This window comes from Drosophila kikkawai, chromosome X, assembly GCF_030179895.1.
Source record: "Drosophila kikkawai strain 14028-0561.14 chromosome X, DkikHiC1v2, whole genome shotgun sequence".
Classification (NCBI taxonomy): domain Eukaryota; kingdom Metazoa; phylum Arthropoda; class Insecta; order Diptera; family Drosophilidae; genus Drosophila; species Drosophila kikkawai.
In genome coordinates this window covers 26,496,974-26,509,265 of record NC_091733.1, presented here as the reverse complement: position 1 = coordinate 26,509,265, position 12,292 = coordinate 26,496,974, and positions in this window count along the sequence as shown.

Genomic DNA, 12,292 nt, shown 5'->3' with positions numbered 1-12,292 from the left:
GCTGAATGAAAAATACGTTACGTATACGTATTTGTGTGTACGTGTATAAATAAAAAAGAAAATAAAATAAAAGCATGCATAAAACTTTACACCCAATTGATTTCGATTTCGTTTTAATGAATTTTGCGGGCTCAGCGCAATTTTTGGGTCCCTCCCCCCCTCGGATCTGTCTCAACTTGCAGTGCGTATATAGTTTGCTTTCAGGTGTTTATTTATACCACTGCCTTGGCACAAGCCTTCAATTAAAATTTCAATTATTAGCTGGCAAACAGAAGAGTGCTGCTGAGCGTAGGTAGGAAATACCCAGAAACCAGGAAGGGAAGGTAACTCTGGTAAGCCAAAGTTTGTATACCCTTGTATACCCCTATACATTATCAAACTTGAGCTGTGAAACATCTACTTTACTTTCTTCTTGTACTTTAGGTTTCATAGTTTAACCCACCTTTCGGAACTTGATTGATATTTCAAGTCTGTCTCTACAATGGTGGCCAGAATGGCCAACGATTTGTTTTTGGTTTTGGTCACAATTTGAGAGAACCGCCAGTTGAACTTGAATACACAACCCTTTTTCCAGTCTGCAATAAAATAAGGCCAGAGGATGGATAATAAGTTGAAATTTCAAACCAATAATTAAAAGGCTTGCTGGGACCTGGCCGCGTGTCTATAATGACGAGGATCGTAGCCCATGGAGGAGAGGATGGGGCCTTCATCTACTAAGCTTACTTAGCTAGTTGTTCTTAGCCACATTTCATTTGAAAATCAATAAAATAACGAATATGAAACAAGCTTTAAGCGCAGGTATTTATGTATGCGTATTTATCTGGCGTTCTCGTCGGCTGCTGGCTGGATATGTGCAAATGTGCAAATGTGCCACAAGCTGTCAGCGGGGTGCCAGAGCTCCCACTTGTTTTCTCTGTCGTGGCAACTTGCCGTGAATTACAGGTGCGGTTAGTAGAATAGAATGCAACTTAAAAATAAATAAATAAATATTTGGCGAAGCCTTCATCTATTTTATATCAGAATTATTTTATTACTTGAATATTTCGCACCATTTGGGATGCTTTAAAATGGCTATTTAAATATGTAACTCTGTTCATTTATGAATTGGCGGCTAAAATGTAGCATAAATATATTAAAAAATATAAAAAAATGGCACTTTTAATTATATTTTAAACAATATTTTCACTTCTGGCCACAAGTGTGCGAATGGATGGATGCCTTTTGACAAGAACTGTTGGTCAGATGGCAAAACAAAACTCACGTCACAGCCCGCATCTGTTTGCGGTTTGTCCTTTGGTCCAGCTCCTCGTGGAATCCCCGGGGAAACATGGAATGGGGGCGTGGCCACAGCACCCCGATAAGCACTGGGCGAAGTGCCCAGGGAGCAGCGGGCAGCCGGAAAATATGCAGCGCAATTCGTTTATCAATTTTCTCGGTACCGGCGGAGCAGATACCAAAAGTGGTATGTGGCAGTGCTCATAGCTTCTGCTCCTGTAATTGCATTTTAATTTGCAACAAATTCAATTTTAGTTGCAAACATTTAATGTAGTTGATGTGTGCAGCCAACGTGTGCGACTGCTGTGCATTCGTGTGGATTCGGATCTGTGTTTCCACCCAGCAGATACATTTGTACAGAGATATATACACATTTCGTATATGAAATATACTGAGATTCTGATCCAGCTTCCATTTTCTATACTCCGCAGCAGGATGCTTGAGAAATCGCTGGGTTTATGCAAAGGACTTGGGAAATTGCACTGTGACCCGTCGTCTAAGGTCACTTAAACCAGGGGGTCTGGGTGCCACGTATGCATAAGCCCATCAATAACAATAAGGTCCAGGTCTATGTACGCACATGGAGTCGGGAGTCGGGAGTCGGGAGTCGGAGTCGGAGTTGGATATGGAGCAGTCGGGTAAATCCAATTTAAAAGCAATTCGATTCAAGGCAACTCATCATCCCTTCTTCTGCCATTCCTTGGCTCCCTTAGTATCTCACACCGCACACAACATCGCTGCTGTCTGCTCTTGGCCCTGGCTTATTATTGATGGTAATGAAAATTTGATGATGGCCAGCAGACTTTGTCGACGACTCTGCATCGTCTCCTGCTCCTGCTCCTCTGGCTTTCCTGGGTATGCTAATGATAATGACAATGACGATGATTGATTGATGTGTTATTCTTGCTGTTCGCCTCGGTTCTCGGTTCTTGGTCCTCGGTCCTTGCCTTTGGCTTGTTCTTGTTGCGTTTGTGCGTTTGTCTGTTGGTCTGCCTTTGTTTTCCCAAAGAAACCGCTTTTTCCCCCAGTTAATTAGTGCGAACTGACTTGGCACCGCCGAAAATTCAAATGAAGCGTCAAATGGTTTTTCCTTCTGGCTTCTTTCGCTCTTAAGAGCTCCCTGGGGTTGAGTCCTGGTTACCAGTCTTCAAGGCAGGCAGGCACGGCCTTCATGAATGTATTTATGAGCGGATTCTTAATAACTCTTTCAACTTTTCCGAAGGTTTTCCGAAATAAACACACACACACACGCTGCAGCGTGACCCAAAGCCTCGGCAGTTCTCGAGTTCGAGATGTGCGGCAACAGGCTCGACTCGAGAGCAATTTCATTTGATTGTTCCGCAAATTAAGTTTCCCCCGAAAACAGGACCTTTTTGGTTGGGAAGCGAGCAAGTGGGCCTTGGGATGCGGAAGTTTTCGGGGCCAACAAAATCGTTTCTTTCGAAAGCAACAGGTTATGCGTACTCCTTGAAGGTTTTAACCTTAAAGGGACACTAACTTGTGTATTTAAATAAAATACCAATAATTTTATATAATTTTTCGAAATAAACAAAACTTACAAAACCCATACCTAAGCCAAAAATGCATTTAATTAATGGTGGAATTTTTTTGGGTCATTTATGGGAAAAAACAAAATTTTTAAAATTCATAACTAAGCCTAAAATTCATTAAATTCAATTCGGAAAACTTTTCTGTTCTAGTTTTTTCTAGGTTAACAAATCTGCATGCTGAATTTTACATTTTAAGAAATAAATTTTTTTTTCTCAAGTTTTTTTGTTGACTATTTTCATTTTTAATTCCATAAAATATGTTGAAAAATTAAAAAATTTGTTTTTCTGCCAAACATGTCTATATCGATTCGGTTTTTGATGCTGATCAAGAATATATATGATTTATAGGGTCGGAAATGACTTATTCACTTACTAAAATCATAATATACCCTTAAAAAATGCCGGAAATATACGATTTCTTTAAATAAATATTTAAATGGTAATTAAAAAAAAAAAAATCGAAATTTAAAATCTTCATAACTAAGCCAAAAATGCATTAAATTCAATTCGGAAAACTGTTCTAAGTTGGTTTTTTTAAGATTAATAAATCTGCATATAAAGTTTATAAATTTAGCAAATTAAAAAATTTTCGATTTTTTCAAACCTATTTTAACAATAAAATTCTACAAAAAATTAAAAAAAAAATAAAATTTTTAATTTTCTTGCAGACATGGCTAAATTGACTCTGCTTTTAATGCTGATCAAGAATATATATGATTTATAGGGTCGGAAATGAGTCCTTCACTGATTTTTAGGCTTCAGACTGAAATTATAGTACTCTTAAAGGTGTATTAAATTTTAAATATTTATTCATAATTTTATATGATCATTTTTGGGCTTAAAAATGCAATACCCAAGTGAAAACGGCATTAAATTAAAGCTAAAAAATAACACATTATTTTCCCTTGGGAAATATTTTAGCAAAATTTAAGAAGCAGTAAAGTGCATTGCTTTGGCCTTTATTTTTTTGCAGTAATGGATCAGCAAACCTTGGTTTAGTTACTTACAGTTAATAGAGATGCCTTTTGGTTCGGTTGACACCTTCTTTTCTTGAGTTTCCTTTCAAGGAATTTCGAAATGGAAATGCAAATGCAATTTTCTGATAATTTCATTTGTTTTCGTCTTGGACTTTGAGCTCGTAGCTCGAAATTTCCAAGAAAGCTTGTATTTCGGAATGCCGGAAGGCGTACATGTGGGCCATGTACACATCGTGATTGAATGCCAATGGCCAATCACCACCATTCCTGTCCACGATGTCCTTTGCACCAGGCATTCCCCTGCATTCATGGCCGCAGGATATGCCATGATATGGGTTTGACGATGAAAAAATGTCATTGAAAATGGGAATGAAGCAAGAAAGAAAATCAGGATGAAAAACTTTTTAAATTCCTGGCATTTTCACATCAAAATAACAAGGCTTTTGAATGCTTGAAGAAAATGTTTTGAAGGCTTTCAGTATTATTGTATTAATTATTACAAAATTATTACTAAATTTATATTTTTTTTGTATTCCTTATTCCCTCTGCCATCTATGACTTCCATTGCCTCGTTCTGTTTGCTTTCTCTCCGCCTTTAATAAGCCTTGGTTATTGTTCTGCTTTCTGGCCACAATCTGGTGAGTAAGCAAATTGTTTACGATTGACAGCTGATTCCCCCATCAACACCCCCAAAGTCGCCTTTGTCCATCCTACTTCTAAATATATATATATATATTTATCTGTAGCAGCCGCCGTGCAAGGAATGGTTACGAGTGGAAAATGGCAGGAAAAGCGACTGGGAAAGCGTCAGTGAAAGTGAAGTTTGCCTAGGCTTTGCTGGCGATTTGATTTGAATGCCAAGTTTAATGAGGGCCAATCCTCCGAATGCCGAATGCCGGACTTGCGAGTGTCGAGAATGGCTTCGATGGAGTGGGGGAACGGGTATCTTGAAGATGGAGGCGGTGCTCAATAAGTTGCCATGATTCAGCTGCGGCCACAGATGGCAAGTGCGAGTGCCGGGCTTATCATCTTAGCACCCCAAACCCAATGTCAAGCCCAGCAGAAAACTCTCCAACACAAACAGACCCGAGGAAAAAGTAAAGGAAGCAGCAGCAGCAGCAGCTTCGGTCTCAAGGCGTTGTCCTCCGGAGTTGGCAGTGGTTCCTGTTGCGTCAGCTGCTGCTGCTGCTTTTTTGCTCCTGTCCATTCATTTCCTTTTCCCGATTCTTCAAGTGGTAGCCATCGATTTTCCTGGGGGCTTAAGTCGGAGTAAAACTCAACCTTAAAAATGCGCCTAAGTTTTATTGTATTTCAATCTCATTAACTTCTTTTATTATTATTTGTGTGTATTTTGTCCTGCTCCTCCTCCTCCTCCTCCTCCCAGCTACAGCTATCGGTCTCTCCTCGTTTATCCTTCGTCCTTGTTGGCCCAATTTACGGGTCTTCAACTTTCCCGCTTCGACTGCGAGTGACGTGCGAGTGTATGTAGGCAATCCTGTGTATCCTGTGTGTGTTTGCGTGCGTGCAAATAAAATCGCATAAAATAAAGCAATATCCTTCAGTTTTTGACATTTCGCCTACGTTAATGAGGCCTATCCCCCCCACAGAAGTTTCAGTGAGCAGGAAGTGTGGAACAGTTCAGTTAGTGTCTTATGATTAATGAGCCTTTAGGCCAGAATCGAATTGATTTTAATCAGATTGTGATGAGTTTTCACTTTGATTTTTGCTGGCCTGTGCAATTCCATTCAAGCTCTTTCAAGTAATAATACCAAACCCCTGGCCAGACCTTAGTATCTTTGTATAATTCAACATGTATATACATGTTCTGGTCCTGCTTAAAGTCCCTGACATCATTAATGTCACTGCTTCCTTTCCGTTCTCAGGAGGAGGCAAGACAACTTGGCACATTGGCAAATCGGAAAACAGAAAAGGGGCGGTGCGGGTCCGGGGGATTACATATTGTCAGCTGTGTCAGCTAACTGTTCACAAACACACACACACACACACACCCAATACCCAGCCCCACACCACCCCCTGGATTTGTGCTGTTTGCCCTTTGTTGCATTTTGCATGTTGTACTTCGATTTGCATAATCTTAATCTTTTGCACTCGCCAGGGATTTGCAGACACATGCCCGGGAAGAGCCAGAGACAGAACGAAGAGCCAGAGACAGAGATAGAGAAAGAGATGGGGAACAGAGACAGAGATGGGGGGCCAGAGATGGGGGCCAGATAGGGAGACAGAGATCCTGCAGCAAACGACAGAAGGATACAGTGGCAAGTGGCTGCGACAGAATCATCTGCCTGAAAGTCTATCGAACGTTGACCGAGTTCTCGCAATGTGTGTGGACTCGGTAATGCTTCGGTCTCCACCTCGGCCAGCCGGCTGCCATTTGGGTATCATCTTCCGTTTGCATCCGGCTGAATTGCAACCGAATTCCGGTAACCGCAAATTGAGGGGCAGGAGGGAAGCAACTAGGGCCACAATGAGGAGCCAAAATGTTCGCTTCAAATTTTGAAAAGCATTTGTCCTTTTTTTTTTGTGCTCCCCATCTAGTTTTATTGGGTTCACCAGTTGAAGTGAGTTTCATCTATGAATAAAGTAGCAATTGGGGGGACATCAAAGCAGTTTCCCAAGGATTCAGAGCCTTGGGTTTCTCTGTGTAAATGCCATCCTATCAGTTCTCTGCAGCGAATGAAATCCCTTAATTAACGTGGGCTACAAAATCAGGATCTGAGTCGACGGAAACAGGGAAGACAGGATTAGCCACAATCCAAAAGCAGACAAAGCCACCGCCCGCCCACGCTTGTTCAATATTTAGACACGCCGCCAACCGGCCTCATTGTTTTCCTTATTCCCTGCCAGTCACGGTTTTCCCCGCTTTTCTCATGGATTTTACAATCGATGGGCGGGGCGGAGTGCCTCCTGGGTGCATTCGGAAATTTACTGAGCCATGCGCTTTGTTGGTTTTCAATCAAGAGTTTGTTTATCAATGTTTTGCTGGCAACAAAAGCTAATAGCTAATAACAAGCTGGCAGCGTCAAGTGCTGCCCCAAACCCCTTTCCCCCTGGAACTGCCATCGAGGCAACGAACTTCAGTCTCAATGCCCAATGCCATGTCGAAAGGCGCCGCAGAATGTGTGGCCCCGTTTCTGTGGCCAATTGTGGGGTAAGTAGCAGCAGCAGGGACACAAAGTGTCCAACAGCTTAGATGTATATATATAATAATGACTTTTGGCTTGGACTTACCCGCATTGCAGGACACTTTCATCTTTCAGCATATCCTCAGGCTTCGTTTAATATTCATCAATGATTTATTCCTTCGATTCCAGAGATTTTTGTAGTTTTGCATGATGATTTAGTTATCGATGATTAACTCGTTCGATTGCAGAGATTTTTGATGATTTTGCACTATTATTATCACAACTTGCACTTTTCCAGCGAAGAGACACTTTTACGAAGGTCATACGGAAGGGTTGAGGTGCACAGGTGCATACGTGCACGTGTGAACGCGAGGGTAAACGCGCACTGACTGAAGCTGCGGCGGGAGAGGGGCCTCTATTTATAGGTAGCTAGAGAGTGAGAGAGAGAGAGGGTAGAGAGTTAGATCGAGAGCGAGAGAGGTAGAAAGTAAGATCAAGAGGGAGTGAGAGAGCTAGATTCAGACAGAGCGAGCTAGATCAAGAGAAAGGGAGGCAGATCAAGTGAGGGGGAGAGAGGGAGAGTAATGAAAGCTTGGCTTGGACTTACCCGCAATGGAGGACACTTTCATACGGAAGGGTTGAGATGCACAGGTGCATACGTGCACGTGTGAACGCGAGGGTAAACGCGCACTGACTGAAGCTGCGGCGGGAGAGGGGCCTCTATTTATAGGTAGCTAGAGAGAGAGAGAGAGAGAGAGGGTAGAGAGTTAGATCGAGAGCGAGAGAGGTAGAAAGTAAGATCAAGAGGGAGTGAGAGAGCTAGATTGAGACAGAGCGAGCTAGATCAAGAGAAAGGGAGGTAGATCGAGTGAGGGAGAGTAATGAAAGCTTGGCTTGGACTTACGCGCAATGGAGGACACTTTCATCCGGAAGGGTTAAGATGCACAGGTGCATACGTGCACGTGTGAACGCGAGGGTAAACGCGCACTGACTGAAGCTGCGGCGGGAGAGGGGCCTCTATTTATAGGTAGCTAGAGAGAGAGAGAGAGAGGGTAGAGAGTTAGATCGAGAGCGAGAGAGGTAGATCGAGAACGAGAAAGAGTTAGATCGAGAGGGAGTGAAATAGAGCTAGATTGAGAGAAAGGGAGAGAGAGGTAGATTTAGATTTAGATTTTCATAGAATTAGAGAGAGAACGCGAGGCGAGGCGCGCAGATACTGAGGCTGCGGCGGCAGAGGGGCCTCTATTTATAGGTAGCCAGAGGGAGAGAGGTAGATCGAGAGTGTGAGAGAGAAAGAGAGAGAGCAGGAGAGATGATCGAGCGTTAAAGAGAGAGAAAGAGAGGTTGATTGAGAGTTAGAGAAATAAAGACAGAGAGAGAGAGAGAGGGACAACGTTAGAATCAGAGGTAGAGAGACAGATAGATGGCTAGCCATTTAGATATAATGACTGGTCATCTACCTCTCTCTTTCTAACTCTGACGCTATCTCTATCCCTCTCTCTCTCTCTCTCTCTCTCACTCTCCCTCTAACTCTAGCTCTAACTCTAAGTCTACCTCTCCCTCACCCAATCTACCTCTCTCTCTCTCTCTCCCGATCAAGCTCTCTCTCTCTCTCTCTAGCTCTCTAAAAAATAAGGGCTTAGGCAAATATTTTTTGATATATTTTTGTTCGCTATTTCTTATACTATTTATGTATAAATATATATATATACATTTTTCAAAGATTTTAAGTATCAGATAAAGTTCTGCCTGAGATTTTTTTCGACAATCATTTAGCTTATAAACAAACATCGCCTATTTTCAAGTTCGACCATAAAAACCCTGGCAAATTACCATAAAGCAAAGTTGGGATAAAGTTAAGCTGGGAATGCCGGTGTGCGGCAGGTGGAGCCATGGTCTCGTCTCGCGCTATATACATATATCTATATATATATGTATATATGTACTTATATGTATACACAGTACACAAATAAACCCACAATCGCTTCCCCCAAAATGCAAGAAAATCATTAGCATTTCCGTTTGTCCAAGTAATTTGAAAATATACAAAATTTAAAATATGTAAATTAAGTTTAATTAAAACTACATTTATTTTGTATTTGTATCTCTTAGCTTAGTGTTTAAAAATATAGTTTTGCTTATCAAAAATTAAAAGCTGTGATGACATGAGATAACTGCTTAAAATATTTTCTAATACCGGAAGTAAATCCCGATTCAAATAAGTTCAGGTCTATTTCCTTGACCATAGCTGTTGTTGCTGCTGCTGAGCGAGAACCGAGGCAGAGATCCAGTAGATGACGACCGGAGCAACAGCTCGTCGTGGCACGCAGCTTTCAACTCACAGTGGTATTTAATGGCGGCACGCAACCACCCACACACAGCCCACCAGGAGCAAGAGCAGGAGCAGGCACACAGAGCGCCAGAAAACACAGACATAGATACAGCAGCTGCGCTTAATGTCCCACAGAGCTCAAGAGGAGGACGCGTGGTGCCCAGAGGGTGGCATAACTTTTTTTGCGCACATAACAATTCAATTAATTATTGTCAAATTAAATGTAAAATATCAAAAAGTTGCACGTTCATGAAATAGATCGCCTGCTAAGGAGTGCTGGCACTTCCGCTTCTTATCACTCCACAAATTTATGAGATGAGTATCTCTTAGAAGTAGGAAGATGTTAGCCACTGATTGAAATTCTAAGGAAATCATTAGCCACCGTTTAAGTCTTGAATTTTATTGGAGAATAGCTTAGATTGCTTGCACTGCTGGGGCTAGGAGCTCACCTGACGGAAGCGGAAAGAGCGAGGAAGAGTCGTTGACATGTCGTCACTGTCACAAGTTGCACAGGAAGCCAGCAGCAATACGGCTAACCGAAGCACCAGCCATCAGCCAGCAGCCCGTCGCTTTCAAGTGCCACGCCCACACGGCCACCGCCTGCCCCGGGCGGCATCATCATCAGCTTCTCCTTCAGCTTCTGCTTGAGCATCAATGTCAACGCTTCTGTCAACGCCGCTGAGGCCTGTCAGGAGTCAGGCCGGGAACAGGAATAGGAGCATGAGAATGGAGCAGCAGTGGCAGGAGTAGAAGCCAGAGGCACCACTTGGTACCTGGCTACAACAAAGTTGCTATGCTGCGTCAAAACATAAAAATGTATCATTGTTAGGGAAAATATTGAACCATGAATGATAATTAATAATATAATATTATTAATACCTGATCTGAGCTCACCTCAAGCCCTATCTTCTTGATTGCTCGACGGCTCGGATGCAGCAGGAGTCATAACATCGATCTAATCCCTCACTTTGGCTCTATTAGTGCTAATAGTTTGATGTAGTTAGAGACACGTGTGCAGCTGTGTCTGGTGAGGTGTGTAGAGCTGACATTTGCATGCCGGGAAATGTGAAACGGAGAACGGAGGAGTGGGGATTGTGACAACAGGGTGCCAGTTCGAAAGCCAAACGCATGTCGTGGTTTTGCCTACGGCTTTTACCCCCACTGTTATGCGAGTGCGAGTGCGGGAGGGAGAGTGTGCCGGGAGTACAGTACTAAGTACAGGGGAATGTGTGGCTCTACCGGATGCTTCGGGTTCAGCTCCTGGCCCCAGCTTACTTGCCTGTAATTATCGAGCTGATTTAATGAACGATGAAAGGCACCAAAGGGGAAAGGAAGCTCACGTTCGTTGTTTAACTAGGAAGCGGAAAAAGCACCTGAAATGCTGCCGAGAACTTAATTTCTCCCAAATCTCTTCATTAAAATTGTCATCAAAAGAGCTGAATTGGAATTTCCGATTCAAATGGGGGCTTTTCAGCCTTGGTTTAAAGGTGAAGCATGTAGTTTACTTAAAATATATGTATTTAGGATATTTTCCTCGCATTTTTTAGTTATTCTTCATTGAGCCACTTGGAACATTGCCTTGTATTTCCCATCGGTCTTGGAATCCTAAGCAAAGAGGTGTTTTCGGGGGCAAAGAGCAGAGGTGGCAGTGGTGGCAGTTGTGCCAAAGTTACCGCCAAAAAGTTGTGGCCGCGAGTTGCCTGGGGGCATTAAATGGCAAATTGTTCTGCCATAAAATGTTTCCTGCTGCTCTCTCTCTCCCTGCAACTTTCCTTCTCGAAGCTTTTCTTTTCTTTTATCTGCATTGCAACTAGTTACTTCTGGAGCTGCATTTCAGGGGCTGTCAGCTTGGCTGCTGGCTGCTCTCTGGTCACCATTTATCAAGCGCCAGGCGCTCGGCGACATACACGGCGTATGATTAATGGGCAGAGCAAGGGGACCCGAGTTTCGTTTTGGCAATTAGATTGCATTCCGCACAGTCTCGGGGAAGGGGGGGTTTCCAGCACATGAACGAGGAGAATGAGCAACAATGTCCTGGCATCAATCACGGACAGCTAGCTCGGCGCAGAGCACAACCAACGCGGCGTATGCGTGATGCTAATAACATGCAATAAATAATTGAGGGCGTGCCATGCTGGCGACAGCGATTTGTATTCAGAGCCAAATCCCTTTAGGCATCTAACGCGCCACCTTGCTTGGCAACCCCATTGATTCTTCATTAGTCACCTGGTTGGGCCAGCAGGAACTGCGCATCACACACAGACCGTATATATGTATGTATATATGGGCTTTACAGGATATCATTAGGGACAGCACGAGTGACTGCCTAATTAGACATTAGCAATTGGTATACCGACTCTGTCTCCTTGTTGTCAATCTCTACCTTTAGCAACTGACATTAAAAACATTTAAAAACAAACTAGTTTGATGGTATTTAATTATTAATTCAGTCTTAGGATGTTCCTTGCTTGTCGCATGCCACATGAAGGTTACCCATCCCCTTGAGGACACTTTGTAATTAACCCACATTCTGGTTTTTTGGCACATAAAGAGCAAGAACACTCGCATTTATCCGATTTATGCACTAACTCGAAGCTTCAGTGCTATTACAGCAACCGCAGCCGTTTCAGGTAAATCGTGCACACTCAATGGTGCCTTCGCCTCACTGTGCCTGCCCAATGGGCTCCAGACGGGAGGGGGGACACTTGTGCTCTTGGTGGTGCTTACCCTGTATCCTCCCGGCCCGGCCCAGCATTCTGCTTGCAGCTCGGCCAAATAAGAGCCTCATTCCCCCCCTCAATTGCTGGAGGAAATGGATTGTTTGTACGCACTCCCCACACACACACACACAATGACAGACAGACAGACACACCTTGGAGCTACACTACGTAAACAGGCCGCACTCGAGGTGGGCGTGTCTAACGCCTATGTGTTTCCCGGCCAAATAGTCTTTTTCGTCCTTTTTCGCCATCCGCAGTTTACGTTCCTCTTTCTTCGGCTGATGAATGTTGTGAC